The following is a 20,330-nucleotide window of genomic DNA, read 5'->3' on the forward strand; positions in this document are numbered from 1 at the left end:
AGAAGTTTCTGAGACGGGTGACATGATGGAATTCATGTTTTGCCAAGATAAATGATTCATCAACCGCATGTGAATGGAAGAGAAATAAGAAACAGCTTGAATTAGAGCAGTGGTGGCGGGAAAAAAGAGAAGGTCACATTTTTAAGGGTACTTAGATGTGTGGGAGTTGGCGATGTCAGCCTTGACCTCAGCATGATTTGTTTTATAAACTGATTATACAACTTCACCCTCATTAATTTGCTCTCTTTTCTCTTACAACCTGGCAACTTAAACAGTAATTTCAGCCAGTTTGCATTTAATGGAAGGAGACCATTGTCTACTCATGTACACGTCTAACTCATAATAGTAAGTGAAGTTATGTGTATGAGGAATATAACCTTTAACATAATCATTATAAAGCATTTAATAACCACCCACATATGCAATAACACAACCCCAGTTCTGCAGGAGTGTGCCAAGAGCTGGAGTCACAAATGTAAGACAGCTATTGGCACGTAACTCCCTAGCATTAAGTTGAAATTGGAAGAAATATTCTAAATCATGTTATGCATTTTAATATTTTTAGCATCGGATTTGCTAATTGCTTAGCTTTTGTGGTAGTAGGCCTGTGAATGCCTCTTGACATTAGCAGCTCTGAGCTTATGCTTCCCTCCTGCCCACATCTGCAGCCCCCTTAACTTCTTGCCTCTCTTTCAGGCCCATCCCCACCTAGTGTCGGTCATGCGTGCCCCTACTTCATTCTCACCCAAGTGAGCCAGAGAGAGGAGGTACAAAGGAGTTAGCATTTAAGTTCTTTTGTGGCATTGACTAGCCATGTGGTCCTGAGGAATCTCTTTCCTGGGTGATGTAGGACATGATAGCTATTGGGATAACCTACTTTTAGAGTCTCAAACAGTTCCATTAAGTTGGAAGTATGTCATACCTGTTTGATATGTTTTGAATATTTTGTGTTTGGAGACAATGAGCCATATTTATTACATGGCAGAGAATGAGTTCAAGACGTGATGTTTTGATGTGACCTGCCCCTTTAAAAACAAGACTCAAGATCATGGATTTTTTTTTTTAAACCACTCTCTTGGCCATTATATAATCATACATGACAACAACTTCTGCTATGGTCTTCTTTGTCTGTGACAATGAGCTTATCGTTGTGCTTTCAGTATCTGCGTATCCCCTGAGTTACTTTTCTATAGTTATTTAGGGTTTCACCAATCATACAGATTTTGAACCAGAGAATGGATGATCTACTTAGATTTAAGGGATCTTGTAGAAGAAAGAGAGAGAAGGGAATGGCATTTGTTCAGTGCCCACCCTGTGCTATGGTCTTCACATGTGTTTTATAATTTTAACTCCCATTTTACAAATGAGAAACTTCAGATTTACAGACATTTGAAAGATTTATCTGACATCAGAAATCAAAGGCAGTTTTGGGGCACCTGGGTGGCTCAGTCAGTTAAGCGTCTGACTTCGGCTCAGGTCATGATCTCATGGTTCTTGGGTTCAAGCCCAGTGGTGGGCTCTGTGCTAACAGCTCAGAGCCTGGAGCCTGCTTCAGGTTCTGTGTCTCCCTTTCTCACTGCCCCTCCCCTGCTCACGCTCTGTCTCTGTCTCTCTCTCTCTCTCTCTCTCTCTCTCAAAAAAATAAATATATAAATAAACATTAAAAAAAAAAAAAGAAATCAAGGGCAATTTTGATCACAGGTCTGGCTATCCTAATGGCTAAACAGCCTGGTCTTAGAAGTCTGCATGACATATTTGTGGGAAAGGTTACTGAACTCAGAATCAGGAGGTTTGAGTGCAGGCTTTTACCTCTGTCACTAACAACCTTGAACAAGTTATTTAACGCCCTCAGCTTCAGTTTCCTCATCTGTCAAATGTGGATAAAATTGGCTTTCCTGACTGTTTGGGGTTTTGCGAGAAATATCAGCTAGTGAATTTCAGTATGATTTTATCAGTTTGAAGTGGAAGATTGAGATATTTTTAATTCAAGCAAAAATAAACTTTAGAAGCCCAAAACATTAAATGAGATGAACTTGGGCCGATTTTGCAGTATTTCACTTCTTAACTTTGCTCTACAAATTTTCTAAGATAATGTTTGTCAATTTTCCAGGTCTCAAACACTGTAGTGTGCCAAACTGCATCACTGAATTTAATATCTCAATGTAGCAGAGAGAGTCCTGGCAACATATCAAGTCCTTCCTTTCACTTACCAGCAGCAATCATTAGTTTCTATACCGTATCAAATAGGTCTGAACTCCTGTAGATACTGAAGCAATGTTTATAGCCAAGGAGGGCTCAGAAGATTCTAAGGCTACTAAATAGTGGTAGACCTATTGGGCTAGAGTTGATGTTAACATAATCAGAACAATTCTTTATATTTTAGAAGTTTTTCTAACAAGGCTGAATAACAAAGTCACATTTTGTAGAACTGATTTCACAAAACTTGTTTTCAGAAATGTTTCCAGGTTTCAGGACAACTTTCACAGGTTATAGGATGGTGAATACTGAAGGGCAGCTCTGAGCTATTGCAATCCACTTAGGCTTCGTTCAAATACACACATAAGAGATAAGAAATTTAGGAATTATAAGTTATATGCTTATGTTATAAACACAGTGCTATGAATGAAATGGCAGTGAATCTGAGATATACCAAGATCATGTCCTAGACTTACCCAAAACCTTTACCCAGTAAAGCTCTAAGTCCCTTATATATCAGACTGACAAAAAAAAAAAAAAAAAAAAAGCAAGCCTTAGGAAGGCCAGCTGACAGAATAGAGGAATAGTGTTAGACTCCAGGTACGGATCCAGAGGAGTGCACGTGTTCAGTCTTGGATTCAAAAGTGTGTAGGATTCTTCTGCATCTGCTACACTCTGTATCTCAAAGAGGGTTTCCTAGTCCTACAGCGCTGACTTCCACATGGCTTCTCACGTACCCACGCTGTGCCTGCTTCCTAGATCTGGTAGCTGGATGACTCCAGTTAGGGCCTGGTCAAGTGAAAGTGGTCAAGGGGAAGTGGACAAAGTAAAGAAAACAGCAGAGGTTGTGATCAGATTTGGTCCGTAGATGTGTCCTGTTTGCACAGTGTTTGTTTTAAACATGAATTAGTTATTAACTAGTGTTATTTTAACTAGTAACTAATTTAATTTGTTTTTAACTAATGTACAAATCCACTTTCTGGGTTCTTGTGAAAACTGAACTGTTCATGTGACAGTGATCAGCTAGAGCTGAGGGTAGCTTAGCTGCCCCAACTGGATGGGAGGCTGGGTTTTTCATTCTCACAGCCCCACCCCTGGCTGTTGATTTTCTTTACATAGAATTCAGAGGACAGTTAATGTTATTCCTACTGTCATCTATATGAAACTAGGAAATGACAGATTGGTAAGATGGTATATTTCAGTACAAGGGAAAGACAGTATGTTGGTTTCCCAGGGCTGTCATGACAAGGTACCATAAACTGCGTACCTTTAAACAACAGAAATGTATTCTCTCACGGTCCCTGAGGCCAGAAGTCTTAAATCAAGGTGTTGGCAAGGCCATGCTCCCTCAGAGACCTCTGGAGACACTCCTTCCTGCTTGTTGTAGCTTCTGGTAACCCCATGCTATCCTTAGCTTCTGGCAGCATAACCCCAAACTCGGCCCCATCATCTCATGGATGTCTTTCTCTGTCCCAGTTTTCCTGTTCTTATAAGGACAGCTATCATATTGCATTAGGACCCACCCTAATCCAGTATAATGTCATCTTAACCTAATTATATTTACAGAGACCCTTCCAAATAAGGTTACATTCACAGGTACCAGGGGTTAGGACTTTAAGTTAACATTTTGTGGGACACAATTCAAACTGTAATAGGATGGCATATTTCTTTGGGGAGTGCAGAGTAATAGTTTAAGAAGAGATCCTTGAGGCAGAGTGCTTGTATTCATATTTACAACTTATTTTCTATGTGATCTTGCACAGGCTGCTTACCCCTCTCAATGTCTCCATGCCCTCGTCTATAAAGTGAGGATAATGTTACCTACCTCAAGGAGTTGAAATGAGTGCAAGGTCACTTAATACATATAAATGATTTAGAACAGTGAATGGCACATACTAAGTGCTCAATAAACTGAACTATTACTATCAATTATTATTAGCTCCTACTTACACACAGTTTCTTTACATGGAGTATCAGTGCCAAAAATCTATTATTTATAATTCTATGAAACAAATCATGGATGAACAAGGAGCAGTAGATAGGAATGATGCATGAAAAAGAAAAACTCCCAGGACTTGAACCAATAAAAAAAGAGAGTGAGAGGGACTGAATTTTAGTAAGATTTACTCTTTAATGCAAATAAAGTAATTCTAACACATTTAGAATGCTTAGCTTACTCATTTTTTTTAGATTACCCGCATGGCCTCTAAATGTACTCAAAATCACTAAAGACGCAGGCAACATCTTCAAACCTAGAGCCTTAGACAGTGACCATTGGATTGGTGAGCACATGGACTGCAGACAGTAATGGGGAAGTTACACCAGGGAGAACATCCAAGGAACACATGACTTCTAAGCATCCCCACCTGTCTCCTTGGAGGCATGTTATTACCATCTTCCTTCCCAAAAATACTTGGGTTGAAATTATCCTTGTTTCCAGTCCCTGGGTCAGAGATTGAGGCTGAATAATTATTTGAATATCTACCAAACTTTTCCTCCTAATGGAACAAATATTTTGAGATATATTATTTTGTTTTTCCACATAGCCTTTATGTAAGATAACCATGCAGCTTGAGTTTTTTTAAAAACTGATGGAGAAGGTTTAAAGAAATGACAAGACTTTTTTAAGTACCTGGAAGAAAATCACTCTGTAGGCTAGTGACTCTGGGGTTTGTAATACTACAGAGTATATATGCCTCCTTCTCAAAGATCCTTCTACTCTGGAAACATGAGAATATTCAGATAGAAGGGACATACATATATGTTACTTATGATTGTGATTTTACTTTAATAAAAGAAGTTAGGCTGTTTAATTTTTGGCGAAGAAGTGGTGTTTTATAGTTCAAGTGTTACTAATTTGGAACATTTTGATTAAATGATGAATTCATCAGGACTCCTTTGGTTGCAAGTGAAAGAAAGCCAGCCCACGCCAGCTTATGAAAATAAAAGGAACTTAATTGTTTACATAGCTATGGTTTCCAGAGGTGCATCTGGCTTCAAGCATGGTTGCAGCTAGGAACTCAAATGATCTCATCTGGACCCTTTTTCAGCTCTGCTGGTTTCTTTATTCGTCATTATTCAGACAGGCATATAACCAGTAAAATGACCACCAGCAGCTTGAGACTGTCATCTTTCTGGTTTAGCAATCTCAACAGGAAGAGAACTTGTTGAGCCGCACATCTAGCGATCAGCCACAGAGAAGATATGGATCAACTCAGTTTGGCTCCACATGTGGTGAATAATCACTGTGGCCCAGGGAACGGAGTATTCTGGTGGGCCAGCCTGGGGCGTGTTCACCAGTGCTGCCACAGACGTGCATCCAGTGACTGAAAACCCCACGGGGTCTCAGGGAGTGAGGGAGTCTTTCTCCAAATGAATTAGAAGAAGAGATTTGGGAATGTGTACTGAGAAGACCAAAACTGTGGTAAATTCAGCCATCACAAATGGTACGTGAAGTAACTCAGAAACTGTAACTTCTGATTTTACAATGACGTGTAAAGAACTTTCCACCTTCTCCTGTTAAAATGTCCATTCAAAACAAAGGAAATAAGAAACAAAAATTCCACCTTTTTTTTTTTTTGATAAAAAGTGGGTGACATCAGTACTTCTCATAAATATGAATACAGAAAGTGTATGATACCATGACTTAGTGGAGTAGAGGAAGGCGAAACCTAAGCACCTACAGAAGAGGATAGTGTCAGGAAGCAGTTTTACCTTATAGAACCTTAGAAGGTTCTGTAACTAAAGGTTAGGCTGAAGGAGGAGGTGAGGCATGGCACTGGAAACAGATGACCAGCTGAAAGTCTGTAAAAGGACCAGCTGGACACCCAGGTCCTTGTCTAACCCCAGCCAGATGAGTACCTTCCCCCAACCCAGAAGATGGGGACACAGGAACAGTGAGCACCAGGAGCCAGACTTCTAAGTACCAAACACAGTGTTAGAGGATTTTCCAGAGAAACAGAATGATCCCAGAGAAAGTCCCCGTAGGGGTTCCCCCACAGAGAAAGCCAGCTTGCTGCCCTGGTTGCTTTTCAGTGACACTCACCTTCAACAAGCTCCCTTCCCCCCCCACCTCCCCGACACAGACAGAGCTGCCAACTTGCTCTACTAATAATTTACACTTAAGTAGGAATAGACAGCCAAGGATCACCAGATATTTAGGTATGACTCCAATATGATAGAGATAAAATAAACCCAAAGGACACAAAGGAAGAGCTCTGATGAGACAGAAACTATAGAGACAGCAGTAAGAAAACTAAAGAAAGAAACTATAGGGGCACCTGAGCAGCTCAGCCCAGGTCATGTCATGGTCATGAGATCAAGCCCTGCTTGAGCCCTGATCAGCTCCGAGCTGTATGGAGCCTGCTTGAGATCCTCTCTCTCTCCCTCTGCCCACTCCGTCCCTGCTGCTCTTGGTTTTGCACACACACACGTGCTCTCTCTCAAAGAAAAAAGAAAGAAAAAGAAAAGAAACAGGTCTTTAAAAATGTGAGAAGGTTTTGCATAGAAAGTAAGTCTTTTTAAAAAAGGAGAATTAAAGGAAAGGAAAATTAAAGAACGGGAAATAACTCCCAAAATTAGAAATCTAAAGGCTAAAAAAAATTCACTGAGCTGTTGAAAGATAAATTTGAGGAAGAAGTCATTAGTGACATAAACCAGCAGGTCCAGTAGCAGCCCACTAATACATGAGAAAATGGGAGAGAATCATCCAAGAAATAACATAAGACAGTTTCCTAGAACAGAAGGAAAGATAAGTCTTCAAGTTTCAAGAGAAGGAAAAAATTGTCATATGTAAAGTGTTTTGAATAAAAGCAAACAAGAGACTTCTCAACATCTGTGCTGGTACGGAAACATCTAAATGTGTGAAGAATTTTCTTAAGGGGTAATTTTATCATAAAGAAAGCATTTCTTCCTTTACCTGAGACTTGTCAAATATATCTAAATAGTCTCCTTAAGTCGTTTTTAAAAAAATATTTCACTTATAAATCTTCCATCATTTAAACTTACTTAAATTTTTGTATATTCTGAGGTACACCTGCAAATTTCTGTCAGATTTGAGGCATTTTCACGGTACTTAATCTCATTTTTCTTCTTTTGCTTCACTAATCCACTCAACAGATTATTAGAATGAACTTTTCCCAAGATACAATGGAGTTGATTAGTCCAACATCTATAGTTTCATAGTTTATAATCAGTGACAATAAATGTGATTAATTTAGAAAGTCACTGATGATACTCGGGTATGTGATAGCAGGACTTGAAAAATGTTTGCCATTTTTTTTCTTTGTCCCAACATACAGTGATTTGAAGTTAACAGAATTTGGGCCTTACTCTCTTAAAATGTTTGGCTTTTATTTTATACATGAATAATATAGAATAATAATATATATAATAATAATAATATACGTGAACTAATAATATACTAATAATATAGAATAATAATATATATAATAATAATATACGTGAACTAATATAGAATATTAGTTTTTATCTTTTTTTTCTCAGTGAAGAAGGCAGAGTCCCAAATGGTATTTTCTTCCAGAAAATTAAAAAGGAGTTGAAATTTAGCAGATATATTTTTCAAATTTTAATTATCTGAAAAAATAATGTTTTTAGGATTCAGTGAATATTCTTGTTGACTGTATGACTGATAAAGTATTTTATTATGGTATCATTGGATTGAAAGTTACTCCAAATTGCATTTGGTTTTTAAAATATTCTCACTTTTAATCTGGAAATACTATAAAAGAATTAAAATGTTTAGGTACAATGCACTTTCTCCTTTCTTTTTGGATTAGTTTCTAAAGCCTAATGAAATGGAAGGCAAGTGTCTTTTCTCAGTTTAAAAAAAAAAGTTCTATTTTATTCCTTAATGTACTATAATGAAACCAAAATAATATAGAAAACTCAAGACATGAAAGAGTGCCAGGATGGTTCTTGCCAATATAACTTTTTAGAATTGTGCTGAGTAGCTTTTGCTATAAAACTAGACCAGCTAGTTTATTATGTATTCTCTAGGTAATGACATTTTATAGAGGATTTTTGTAGTTCTTTTGGGTCAGCAAGGTCAAGAACTTTAAATTAGAATTATTAGAACTGGAAGGCATCCTCTTATTCACTTTCTAATTGAGGGAAATTAAGTCCTGAGGAATCATGATTTACCCAGGGTCACACAGCTCATAGTGAAGGTTGGAAGAGAATCATGGCCTCCTGGCAGTCAGGTCAGTGATCTTTGTAAAAGACTTTTTGGATTTATTCTTACCACCATCATGTTATGTTTCAGCGCCCATAACTTATTGTACTGGGCCCAATTAGCAAATTAGAAGTTTATGTTTAATCTCCTAACGCTGAGGGAACATTTAGAATTAGGAATATTGACAATAACAAAAGCAGGAAATGGCAAGTAACATTTTGAAGAAATTTTTGCATAGGTTAGAAGATATCCCTTGATTACACTCTGGTCCTGGTCTCTAGAGGGAATTCCATTGTTCATTATTCTCTAGGACCTAATTCTGCCTTCCAGAAGGTTCTTTCTTGTTTTTTTCCAAGGTCAACTCATGTCGTCATTGGGGAATATGTCCTCCTTGGAGGCTATGTAACCTTTATTTCCTACTTTCTGTCCCTGCAATTTTGGCTGCATGAGCATTGTTTTAAGGGTCAAAGGCTTATAGGCAAGGCTTGTGGGGTTTTTGTCCATGTTATTTCCTCTGAAACTTAGTTGGCTCTGATCTATCTTCTTCCAGTTAATTCCATGTGCTAGTAATAGAGTGACTACATGTCGAAGACTGGCAGAGAGTTTTAGTTTATATTTCTTGTGCATGGTGAGTAATAATGCCCTTTCACTCTGAAAACTATCCCAGTTTGGACAATAAATTAATATGGTCACTCTAACCAAAAAGTGCACCAGAAAATCCTATTTTATTCCTTTGCTTCCTTAACCCTATTCCTCCCTCTCTCAACTTTCTGGGTGCTGTACTTCACCAGATCTGCGGCAAGGCTGACTTCCCTCTGTTTACCTGAGAAAACCTAATGGACCATTTTTGCTCAAAGCTTTTCAGCCTTCTTTCTTACTGTATGAAATCCAGAAATAGTCAGTGTTTCTAGCCCTTGGACCCCCCAAATTTCTGGATCCTCTGTTCCCTCTCATTTCCACTCTCAAATCTCTTTAGCTATTGCCTGTGCACCTTTCTTTCTTGTAAATTCTCAGTAAGAGCGGAAAGTAATATTGTTATTCTAGTATTCTGTTTTCCATCTCCTTTTCCCCCCAGCTGTACACTTGGTAGATACCACCGTGCCTTTGAAGCTATCTTAGGCATTTAAAATAATTGAGGTATACTTTACATTCAGTAAACACACAGCTCTTAAGCATTCAGTTCAGTGAGTTTTGACAATCGTGTACATCTGTTGTAAACCACTACCCCAAATAAGATCTAAAATACTTCCATTACCCCAGATGTATGTCTCTTTCCAGTTAATTGTCTGCTTTGCTCCCCTGAAGGCAACCACTTTTTTTTACTTCTATCACCATGGGTTCCTTTTGGCAGGCAATATTTTTATTAAGTGTTTTGTGACTACACGACATAACGATCTTCCCATCCTTTACTCAGTTTCTTTATTTGCTGCTGTGTGGCTGCTAAGCAGTGGCCATACATTTTAGTTTTTTTGTTTGGTCTGCTCCCCACTCAAAGATACCAGTTTTCATGTTAGTGAAAACTACTGTAATAAATGGACTCCAAAAAGTATAATAGGTTAAACCTAGTCAAAGTGTACTTATTGCTAATAACCGGTGTATTGAAGGCATTCCTAATCTGAAGGTGACTTTCTGTAACGTGGGCCTCTGAGGCCTCCAGCGGTTGGGGAAAGAGCAGGAGCACACACCTCACATGCTGCAAGGTTCAGGTTGAACCTGAGAACCGACCTTCAGCCACTTGCACTGACATCCCTCTGGGGAAGACTGTTCCTAAGACCACTATCCATAAGTTACCTGGGGTACCTGGGGGAGGGTTTAGAAATGTCAACTCTGGCTGGGCAGCCACTTCTCAGTGACAGCTGCACACTGTGACAGGGGAGAGTAAAGTCGGGACGATGTTGTCTACAGGTTAACATGGTTAATGTCACAGCTTCTATTTTGTTTCAGTAACATAATACCATTTTGCTTTTCTTTTTTTGTCTTCATGTTACTTCCCTTGCTTTCTTTGTGATGTACTCTTTTATGCCTTTTGAGTGAACATTTTAGCATTTGAAAATAAAAACAATGGTATTGCTATCTCTGTGGTAATGTTCAAAGTAAAAGCAACTGACTTGTTTTTAGATTTTTCTGATGCAATTAAGATTATCTGTGGTCATCAACAGAGACAATGGAGTCTTTTTAAAAAATTCTTTATTTTAATTCCAGTATGGCTATCATACAGTGTTACATTAGTTTCAGGTGTAACACTGAAACAATACAGTAATTCAACAATTTTGCACATGACTCAGTGCTCATCAAGATAAGTGTACTCTTTAATTTTTTTTAACATTTATTTATTTTTGGGGCGCCTGGGTGGCTCAGTCGGCTAAGCGTCCGACTTCAGCTCAGGTCACAATCTCGCAGTTCGTGGGTTCGAGCCCCGCGACGGGCTCTGTGCTGACAGCTTAGAGTCTGGAGCCTGTTTCAGATTCTGTGTCTCCCTCTCTCTCTGACCCTCCCCCGTTCATGCTCTGTCTCTCCCTGTCTCAAAAATAAATAAACGTTAAAAAAAATTAAAAAAAACATTTATTTATTTTTGAGAGAGAGTGAGTGGGGGAGGGAAAGCACGGGGGGGAGGGCAGTGCTAGAGGAGGGAAGAGGATCTGAAGCAGGCTCTGTGATTACAGCAGAGAGCCCGATGTGGGGCTCGAATTCATGAATGGTGAGATCATGACCTGACCTGAAGTTGGACACTCAATTGACCGAGCCACCCAGGTGCCCCAATAAGTGTACTATTTAATCCCCATCTTCTATTTCACCCATTCCCCCAACCAACCAACTCCCCTCTAGAAACCGTCAGTTTATTTTCTATAGCTAAAAGTCTGTTTCTTGGTTTGTCTCTCTTTTTTCCCCCTTTCTTTGCTTGTTTTATTTCTTAAATTACATATATGAATGAAATTACATGGTATTTGTTTTTCTCTGACTGACTTACTTCACTTAGCATTAGCATTATACTCTCTAGCTCCATCCATGCTGTTGAAAATGGCAAGGGGTGCCTGGGTGGCTCAGGCAGTTAAGCATCTGACTTTGGCTCAGGTCATGATCTCACAGCTTGGGTGACATTGGGTTCAAGCCCCGTGTCAGGCTCTGTGCTGACAGCTCAGAGCCTGGAACCTGCTTCGGATTCTGTGTCTCCTCTCTCTCTCTGCCCCTCCCCCCACTCACACTCTGTCTCTCTCTCTTTCTCAAAAAATAAACATTAAAAAAAATTTTTTTGATAAAAAAAGAAAATGGCAAGAGTTCATTAGTTTTTATGGCTGAATAATATTCCATTGTGTATGTGTGCATGTATATGTATACGTGTGTGTGTGTGTGTGTGTATCACTTCTTTATCCACTCATCTATCAGTGGACACTTGGGTTGCTTCCATAACTTGAGTCTTGTAAATAATGCTGTGATAAACATAGGGGTACATATATCCTTTTGAATTAGTGTTTTTGTATTTTTTTGGTAAATACCCAGTAGTGTGATTACTGGATCTTAGGGTAATTGTATTTTTTATTTCTTGAGGAACTTCCATTCTGTTTTCCACAGTGACTGTACCAGTTTGCATTCCCACCAACAGTGCACAAGAGTTCCTTTTTTTTCCACATCCTCACCAATACTTGTAACTTCTTGTGTTTTTGGTTTTAGCTACTCTGACAGGTGTGAGGCAATATCCTTATACTTCTGATTTGCGTTTCCCAAATGATGAGTGATGCTGATCATCTTTTCATGTGTCTCTTAGCCATCTGGATATCTTCTTTGGAGAGATGTCTCTTCGTGTCTTCTGCCAGTTTTTAAATTGGATTATTTGTTTTTTGGATATTGAGTTGTTTAAGGTCTTTATATATTTTGGATACTAACCCTTTAACGGATATGTCATTTGCATGTATCTTCTCGCATTTAGTAGATTGTCTTTTAGTTTTCTGGGTTCTTTCCTTTGCTGTACAGAAGCTTTTAATTTTGATATAGTCTCCATAGTTTATTTTGGCTTTTATTTCCCTTCCCTCAGGAGACGTACCTAGAAAAAATGTTGCTACAGCCAATGTTAGAGGAAATAATTTAAGTCAGTAAAAGATAAGGACCCTGATATTACTTGTATTCAATATAGAATAGAATAGATATCCTACCAGAGATCCTAGCCAGCAGAATAAGGTGGGGGGTGGGGTCATAAAAGAAAAGGTGTAGGAATGGAGATGAAGAAAAACACGCTGTCATTATTGACAAATGATATGTAGAAAATTTCCAGAACTCTATAGCTAAATTCCTAGAATTAACTAGAGAGTTTAGCAAGGTTTTTGGATGCAAAATTAGTATAGGTAAGCCAATTAAATTTCTGTAGACCAGCAACAACAACAACAACAACAACAAGACAGAGAATATAATTTTAAGAACAATTTATTGTGAAATAATTAACATCCTACATAGCCATGCTCTACTTTCTCAAAACTAAGAAGTTGACACTGGTACAATAATGTTAACTAACCTATGCCTTTATTTGGATTTTCCCAGTTTTTCTACTTACACCCTTTGTCTACTTCAGGATCAAATCCAGGTAGCTGTATCTATTGAATCCTAATCCAATTTGCAGCTATTCCTTGGCCTTTTCTTTTTAGGGCCCTGTCACTTTTGGAGAGTAATGGTGAGGTCTTTTGGAGACTGGACCTCATGATTTTATCATACAACATGACATTACTAGTAGTGTTAACCTCGACCAGTTGGTGAAGGTGGTATCTGCTGGATTTCTCCATGGTAGTTACTATAGTAAATGTAATTTTAAAGTTACACAGTTTACAATATAGAATGTAATATACAACACAATGTAAATAACATTTGGATAAATCTTAACAAATAATGTCTATGACCTTTACTGAGAAAACTATAAACTTCTGTTGAACATTAACTATGATCCAATTAAATAGAAACGCCCTATTCATGTATTGGGAGACTAAAGTTTGCAAAGATGTTAATTCTCTTAATGCACTTAGAATCAGATTCCTAACAGATTTGGGGGGTTTTAACATTACTACTACTCACGCTATTATTATTTTTATTGTTGTTGTTATTTTGGTGATACCTAACATTGTAATTCTGGACTTAAAAGATGCTCAACATCACTCATTATCAGGAAAATGCAAATCAAAAGTACAATAAGGTATCACCTCACACCTGTTGGAATGGCTAAAATCAAAAACACAATAAGTAACCAGTGTAAGGAGGTGGAGAAAAAGGAACCCTTGTGCACTTGTTGGTAGGAATGCAAACTAGTGCAGCCACTGTGGAAAACAGTAAGGAAGTTCCTCAAAAAGTTAAAAATAGAATTACCCTCAGATCCAGTAACCGCACTAGTAGTTATTTACCCAAAGAATACAAAAACACTAATTCGAAGGGGTACATGTACTTGTATGTTTATAGCAGCATTATTTTTCAAGAACCAAATTATGGAAGCAGCCCACATGTTCACTGATAGATGAATGGATAAAGAAGTGTGTGTGTGTGTGTGTGTGTGTGTGTGTGTGTGTGTGTGTAATGGAATATTATTCAGCCATAAAAAGGAATGAAATCTTTCCATTTACAACAACATGGATAGAGCTAGAGAGTACACTGCTAAGCGAAATAAGTCAGAGAAATACAAATACCACATGATTTCACTCATGTACAAAATTTAAGAAACAAAACAAACGAAGAAAGGGAAAAAAGAGAAGAGACAAACCAAGACATAGACTCTTAATTATAGAAAACAAACTGATGGCTACCAGAGGGGAGAGAGATGGGGCATGGGGCAAATAGTGATGGGATTAAGGAGTACCCTTGTCATGATGAGCACCAAGTGATGTATGGAGTTGTTGACTCACTATATTGTACACCTGAAACGAATAGAATACTATGCTAAATATACTGGAATTAAAAACTTAATAAACAAATAAATGAAAAGAAAGAAAAGAAAATGTTATGTGATTATGTTCACAGTTGTAAAAAAGACATTATAATTCTATAGAAAATTATATTTTAAAAGGGCAATCAATAGAATATTGGTGTAAAAACTTTTTTAAAGAAGATGATCCAAAAATTACAAAGATACTCCTGAAGAACAAAGTGTTTTTCCTCCTTATTTAATGACAGTATAAAACTAATAATTAAACCAACGTGTTGTATAAGGATATAAAAGTTGGTCATTGGAAAGAATAGAAAATTCAGAAACGGATCCATCTATATATAGAACTCAGATTTCTTTTTTTTTAATTAATTTTTTTTTACATTTATTTATTTTTGAGAAACAGAGAGACAAAGTGTGAGTGGGGGAGGGGCAGAGAGAGAAGGAGACACAGAATCCAAAGCAGGCTCCAGGCTCTGAGCAAGCAGTCAGCACAGAGCCTGATGCGGGGCTCGAACCCACGAACTGCGAGATCATGACCTGAGCCGAAGTGGGACGCTCAGCCCAGGTGCCCCTAGAACTCAGATTTCTGAGAGAACTGGTATTGTAGATCAGTGGGGAGAGATGGATAGATTTTTAAGTAGATGATGCTGAGGCAAGAGATTGCTCAGATGAAGGAGAATAATACTGGATTCCTATCTCACATCATATACAAGATGGGAAATGGTTAAACTACAACTTTTAAATTAATTATAAGTAAACTTAAAGGTAAAATTTGAAGCAGAACTCAGGAAAGAAGTTGAAGAAAAAAAACAAAACTAGCAGAGAAATGAAAACATAATTGGAAGGAGTGCAAGAAAAAAGATGGTACGGTAAAATAGTGAGGTCATAGAGATTAGAAATGAGAGAACTGAACCAAGTCAAATACACAGTCAAAGAATGACATAACACCTTGAGATTTAAAATATTCGTGTTTGTAATAGGCCAGAACTGCATCATTTATTAACTTTTCTCATCCTGCTGAGTTATGTACCAGAAATCATAAAGTGATCTATAAATTATTGTAATGATGTATCTACTGATAACTCAATTGCTCAATCACTGGTTGAAAGCAAAGAATGGAAACCACTTGACTTGCAGAGGGATTTATTATCACTTTGTCAGTTCAGGGAAGTTTATCAAGAAAGCTTAACTAAGACTTGCCAAATGATGATTAAAACCTATTACTAGTTTACTTAGAGACACCTTGTTCGACCCAAAATAGTTAGAAAGCGTTGTTGAGAAACACTATTAATTTTAATACATATTCTCCAATATACAGTAAGATTTTAGAGAAATTTTTTGTCTTAACATATGTCTGAAATGTATTTTTAATCAAAACCTTCCAGCTATAAATGTAGATCACTCAATCTAAGTAAAATGATTGTCATTTAATCTAATTGACAAAGCTAGTCTTCAGTTTCAAGTTTATCTTTCAAATCAGACTTCCTCTGTGGGTAAAAGTCCAACTTGACTTTTCAGCTCAAATAAATATGTTAATGTATGTCTCCATGACGACGATCACACAGCTGAATTCTAATTCTAATATAGATAAATAGATAAGGCACAGAGCCTTACTATGCGTTGCCTGGATACAGTAAGATACTGCTGCCTTCAATATTTCTTTGCTTTGTGTTTGCTGAAGTCTTCCAAAGTTGCAATGATTCTTTTACAATAATAAGGATACAGAAGATGTACGGTCCTTAAGTGAAAATGCCCTCACTACTCCTTCATTCTGCTATATATCTGAACTTATAATATACTAGCACAGGCCCACATACTCCATTTCTTAATAAAATATATGTTACTTGTATATATATATACACGATGAGGGAAGAACAAATCCTTGTTGTACTGCCTCGATTAAAGGGAGGATTTCTATGTTTGACATCCTGGAGAGTTTTTATATTCCAGGGAAATGCACTAGATAGGATTAGTGAGTAGTATGCCTTTCTTTTGTAAAGTGGGAAAAATGACTGTGAAGGAAGGGAAGAGGAAATGAGAAAGAGACTGACCTTAGCTGCAGGTACATTTCCAGAAAGATCAGTAGTAGAAAAGATGGAAGCTGAAGATCTGGAATTTGATTGCCTTAACACTGTCTGTGTGCACATATCTCTTGGGAAGTCTTCATGTAGCCCCAGTGTACCTCAGTTTGTCGACTACTGATACAGAAGACAGGCAGAGAGGATCCATTATATATATAATTGTACACACAATACCCAAGCTAATGAAGCAAAACTAATGCTTAGAGATTAAGCTTTTCTGAAATAAAAGACAACTGGAATCTGAAGATTGAAAGGGCATAGTGTGCGGCTGGGCCTTTTTTAGTAAAGTTGCTTGACTTCAGAAGTCAAGAAAGATTTTGGTGGGGAGCCAGGCAATAGGTCAAGTTATTTATAAGGCAGGAAATTATGTTGGCTTCAGATTTCATTCAGTGCAAGTTTTCATACAATGGAATATGCTTAAAAGATTTTCAAGAAAAGAATAGGTAAGAAAGAACTGATCTATTTCTCAAGAAATAGGAAAGAATCGTGACTTTCCAGTAGTCTCATCATTGATAGAAAGGATCTGAGACAAGATGTTTGAGAAAATCAACTGCATAAATATACTTGTTTTGCTACTGGTTTGACTTCTTAAACATCAGAATGAAGCCGTAAGTTTTCATGGTACCAGTCTCCAAAAGTTAGTTCATGATAAGGTAGAATCTTAGACATCAACTTTGCTGATACTATACTACGAGTGGTGTTATCAAAAATCTTCCCCAGAAAGATTTATTTTGCTTTTTTCTAGGCAAAATAAATCAAATCTGTAAAAGACCTTGTATGCTTAAGTTAGGAAAAGTCCAAATATGTTTATGTTGGTGAGGAAATAAAAAATATACCACCACTGTCAGTTTGGAACAAAACTACATAGTTTGTGAGCTGTGGTAAAAAATAAGTATCCTGCATTCCTTTTTGAAAAGCCATCTGAAGAAGTAAAACATATATATTTTTTCAGTTGTAAAGAGGTTTAGTGTCTAAACCAAGTTTTCTACTGCCTATATACTCTGGTATTTCTCTTCATGACTTCTGTGGTTGACAGCAACAGATGACTAAAGTGGAAGTCTGCAATAAGTTTATCTGCAAGAGAGCTGACGGTGCTCTTTGCTCCTGATACTACAGCCAGGGTATTGGACATTTGAGCTGTGAATTGGGTTCTTCAGTTTGATTACCCAGAGGATGGCAACTCACATTCACAGAGCAGATAGACCTGCCAAGTAGATGATGAAGGTTTATTAATTTTACTTCTCTCAGAAGTAAAAAGGATGGTGTAGCAACTTCTTGAGAATAAAGTGCCTATGAAGGAAATAAAAATCAATCCAGAAAAACTTAAGGATATCTAGAGGAAAAAATTAGTAAATAATTAGAGTCATTTTTAGCCTAAGATCAGCAATTAAGAAAGAGCTCAAAGGTATTTTGTTTTCTACCTCATTCATATATGATGAATGATGAAGAATCATTTGATTTGAGTAAGTTACCTTTACCCAAATGTGTTATGTCTTTTGGTCTTGCTGTGAAACCATGAATAAGATTTCTTCAGAAAACATAGAAAGAACTGACCAAAGAATTGCTAATGAGTTAGGGCTCTGTGTCTCACAATTGACTAGGTAGAATTCAGAGCTTATTTCAATGAGAAAATGTCCATTCTTCAGTAAGGTAGAAAGAGACCAGAAGCAAAAGAAGAGTGCAAGCTGGCCAGTGGTATTAATAATGAAGAAAGGGAAGAGGAGGAGAAAGAGTGAAACAGATGAAGGGGAAATTGGAAGAAAAAGTGGTAAAAACAAAAGGCCTCAAACTGAGTCTGCTCCTAATACTGATGAGGCACAGAAAATCAAATCACAGAAACCAAGTAATGATACATTTTAAGTGAATAAGAAAACAGTGTTTACTCATGAAGGGAAGTTGGTTCACCAGTGACCACCAATGTAGAAATGTATTGTGAAGGATACCAAGGAAGAAGATCATACCAATACCAACCTTAATAAAGCAAAAGAAAGGTTTTGGGTTGAGGATAAATTTGACTAAGAAAAGTATATGAAGAAAGCTAAGGCAAAGCATATGGAGAAAAGACTTTAAAAAAGAGAAGCCAAGAAGATGGTGGAGAAGAAGGACCCTGAACTCATCCTGACCCACATTTACAACTAGATACCATCCACATCCAAGACAATAAACTGGAGGGTGATCTGAAGACTGATGGAACTGTGTGCACAGATAGGGCAGAGAAATGGGCCCTCATAACAGAGACATAAGGAACACTAATCCCCATAGTATTTGGCTTTAAAAGCCAGAGAGGCTGAATTGCAGGAGTTTGTAAAATCAGTGGGACTTGGAACCTGGAGTTTCAGTAGTCAGTGGACTCAGTAGTGGATGAGCTAAGAGAGTGAGTGGTAGTTGGGTCTCCACCCTTAAAGAGATAGCAGCCTGCATAGAGAGGCAGCATAAAAACAGTTAACACAAAGCCAGGGGCAAAGAGGAGACAGATCTGTTTATACTGATTTTAGAGCATGTTGGGGGACATCTTTGAAAATGAGGGAGCTGGCAGACACCATTTTCCTCCCTGCATAAACACAGCCATCTGTGGGAGGCAGTGCTGCCCAGACAACAGGTACCTAACCTGCTAGCAGCGGGCCACACCCATGAATTCTCCTGAGGACTCACCCACTCCACGCCTGCTGCCTGGACCCTGGGCTCAGGGCAAATGTTGTTTAAGCCCTGTGAGTACCCTGCCCAGCCACTGATGCACAGCTGCCAGTGTGCATTTGTACCCAGCCACTGCACCATGCCCGGCCTCATCGCCTCACCCCCGCCCTGCCCAGCTGCTCTGGTGCACAGACCCCAGCTGCTACAGCACTTCAGGAGGTTCAGCATTGGACTAGTGGCCCAGTGTAAATTTTGCTAACATCACTGCTCCACTCCCAAGTTCCCTGACAGGTAGAACCCCTCAGAGCTGGCCTGCCTGGGTCCTACTAACACCACAGAGAGCAAGAACAGCCACAACTGGTAGAGAGTCAGTGCAGACGAGTGCACTGAAAGGAAAAGTGACTCAGACACAACAGCAGGGTGTAAACAACATACATAGGATACTCTTCTAAAATGCCAGGTTCTGGTGAACAGGGAACATTGCACTGCAGGGCAATCCAGGACCTCTTCTTCATAAAGTCACTACTTTCAAGAGTAGAAGGCATCGCTGACTTTCTTAACACACAGAAACAGAAGGAGAGGCAGACAGAATGAGACAGAGAAAATTATCCCAAATGAAAGAACAGGACAAGGCCACAGTCAGAGATCTAAGCAAAACAGATATGAGTAACATGTCTGACAGAATTTAAAGCAGTGATCATAAGGATAGCCACTGGACTTGAGAAAAGAGTGGAAGATATGAGTGAAACCCAGAGATAAGGAATAACATAGCAAAAATAAAGAGCTCAATAAACAAAATGAGAAACACGCTTAATGGAATGAACATCAGGATGGAAGAAGCAGAGGAACTTATTAGTGACCTAGAAGACAGAGTAATGGAAATAATCCAGATGAACAAAAGAGAGAGAAAAGAATTATGCAAAATGAGAATGGACTTAGGGAACTTAGTGACTCCATCAGACATAATAACATTTGTATTACAGGAGTCCCAGAAGAAGAGGATAGACAAAAGGAGGCAGAAAATTTAATTGAAGAAATAATAGCTGAAAATTTCCCTAATTTTGGGAAAGAAACAGATATCCAGATCCAGGAGGCACTGAGAATGCCCATCAAAATCAACAAAAGCAGACCCACATCAAGACATAGTGTCATTAAATTGGCAAAATACAATGTACACAAAAATATTAAAAATCAGCAAGACAAAAGAAGTCAGTAACTGGCAAGGGAAAAAGCATAAGGCTAGCAGGAGAGTTTTCAACAGAAACTTGGCAAGCCAGAAGGGAATGGCATGATGTATTCAAAGTGCTGAACGGGGGAAATCTGTAGCCAA

At 38.1% G+C, this 20,330-nt stretch overlaps 1 protein-coding gene and 1 pseudogene across 7 annotated transcripts in view; both read left to right on the forward strand.

Annotated features, from left to right (window-relative positions):
* ZNF438 (zinc finger protein 438) overlaps nt 1-20,330 on the forward strand; it is a 187,257-nt gene that overhangs the window by 87,219 nt on the left and 79,708 nt on the right. The gene's annotated exons all lie outside the window — the stretch shown is intronic.
* LOC128775009 (probable ATP-dependent RNA helicase DDX10) lies at nt 16,900-19,249 on the forward strand (annotated as a pseudogene).

The sequence above is a fragment of the Panthera pardus genome, unplaced genomic scaffold (assembly GCF_024362965.1).
Source record: "Panthera pardus isolate Hobbes unplaced genomic scaffold, ASM2436296v1 HiC_scaffold_6, whole genome shotgun sequence".
NCBI classification, from domain to species: Eukaryota; Metazoa; Chordata; class Mammalia; order Carnivora; family Felidae; genus Panthera; species Panthera pardus.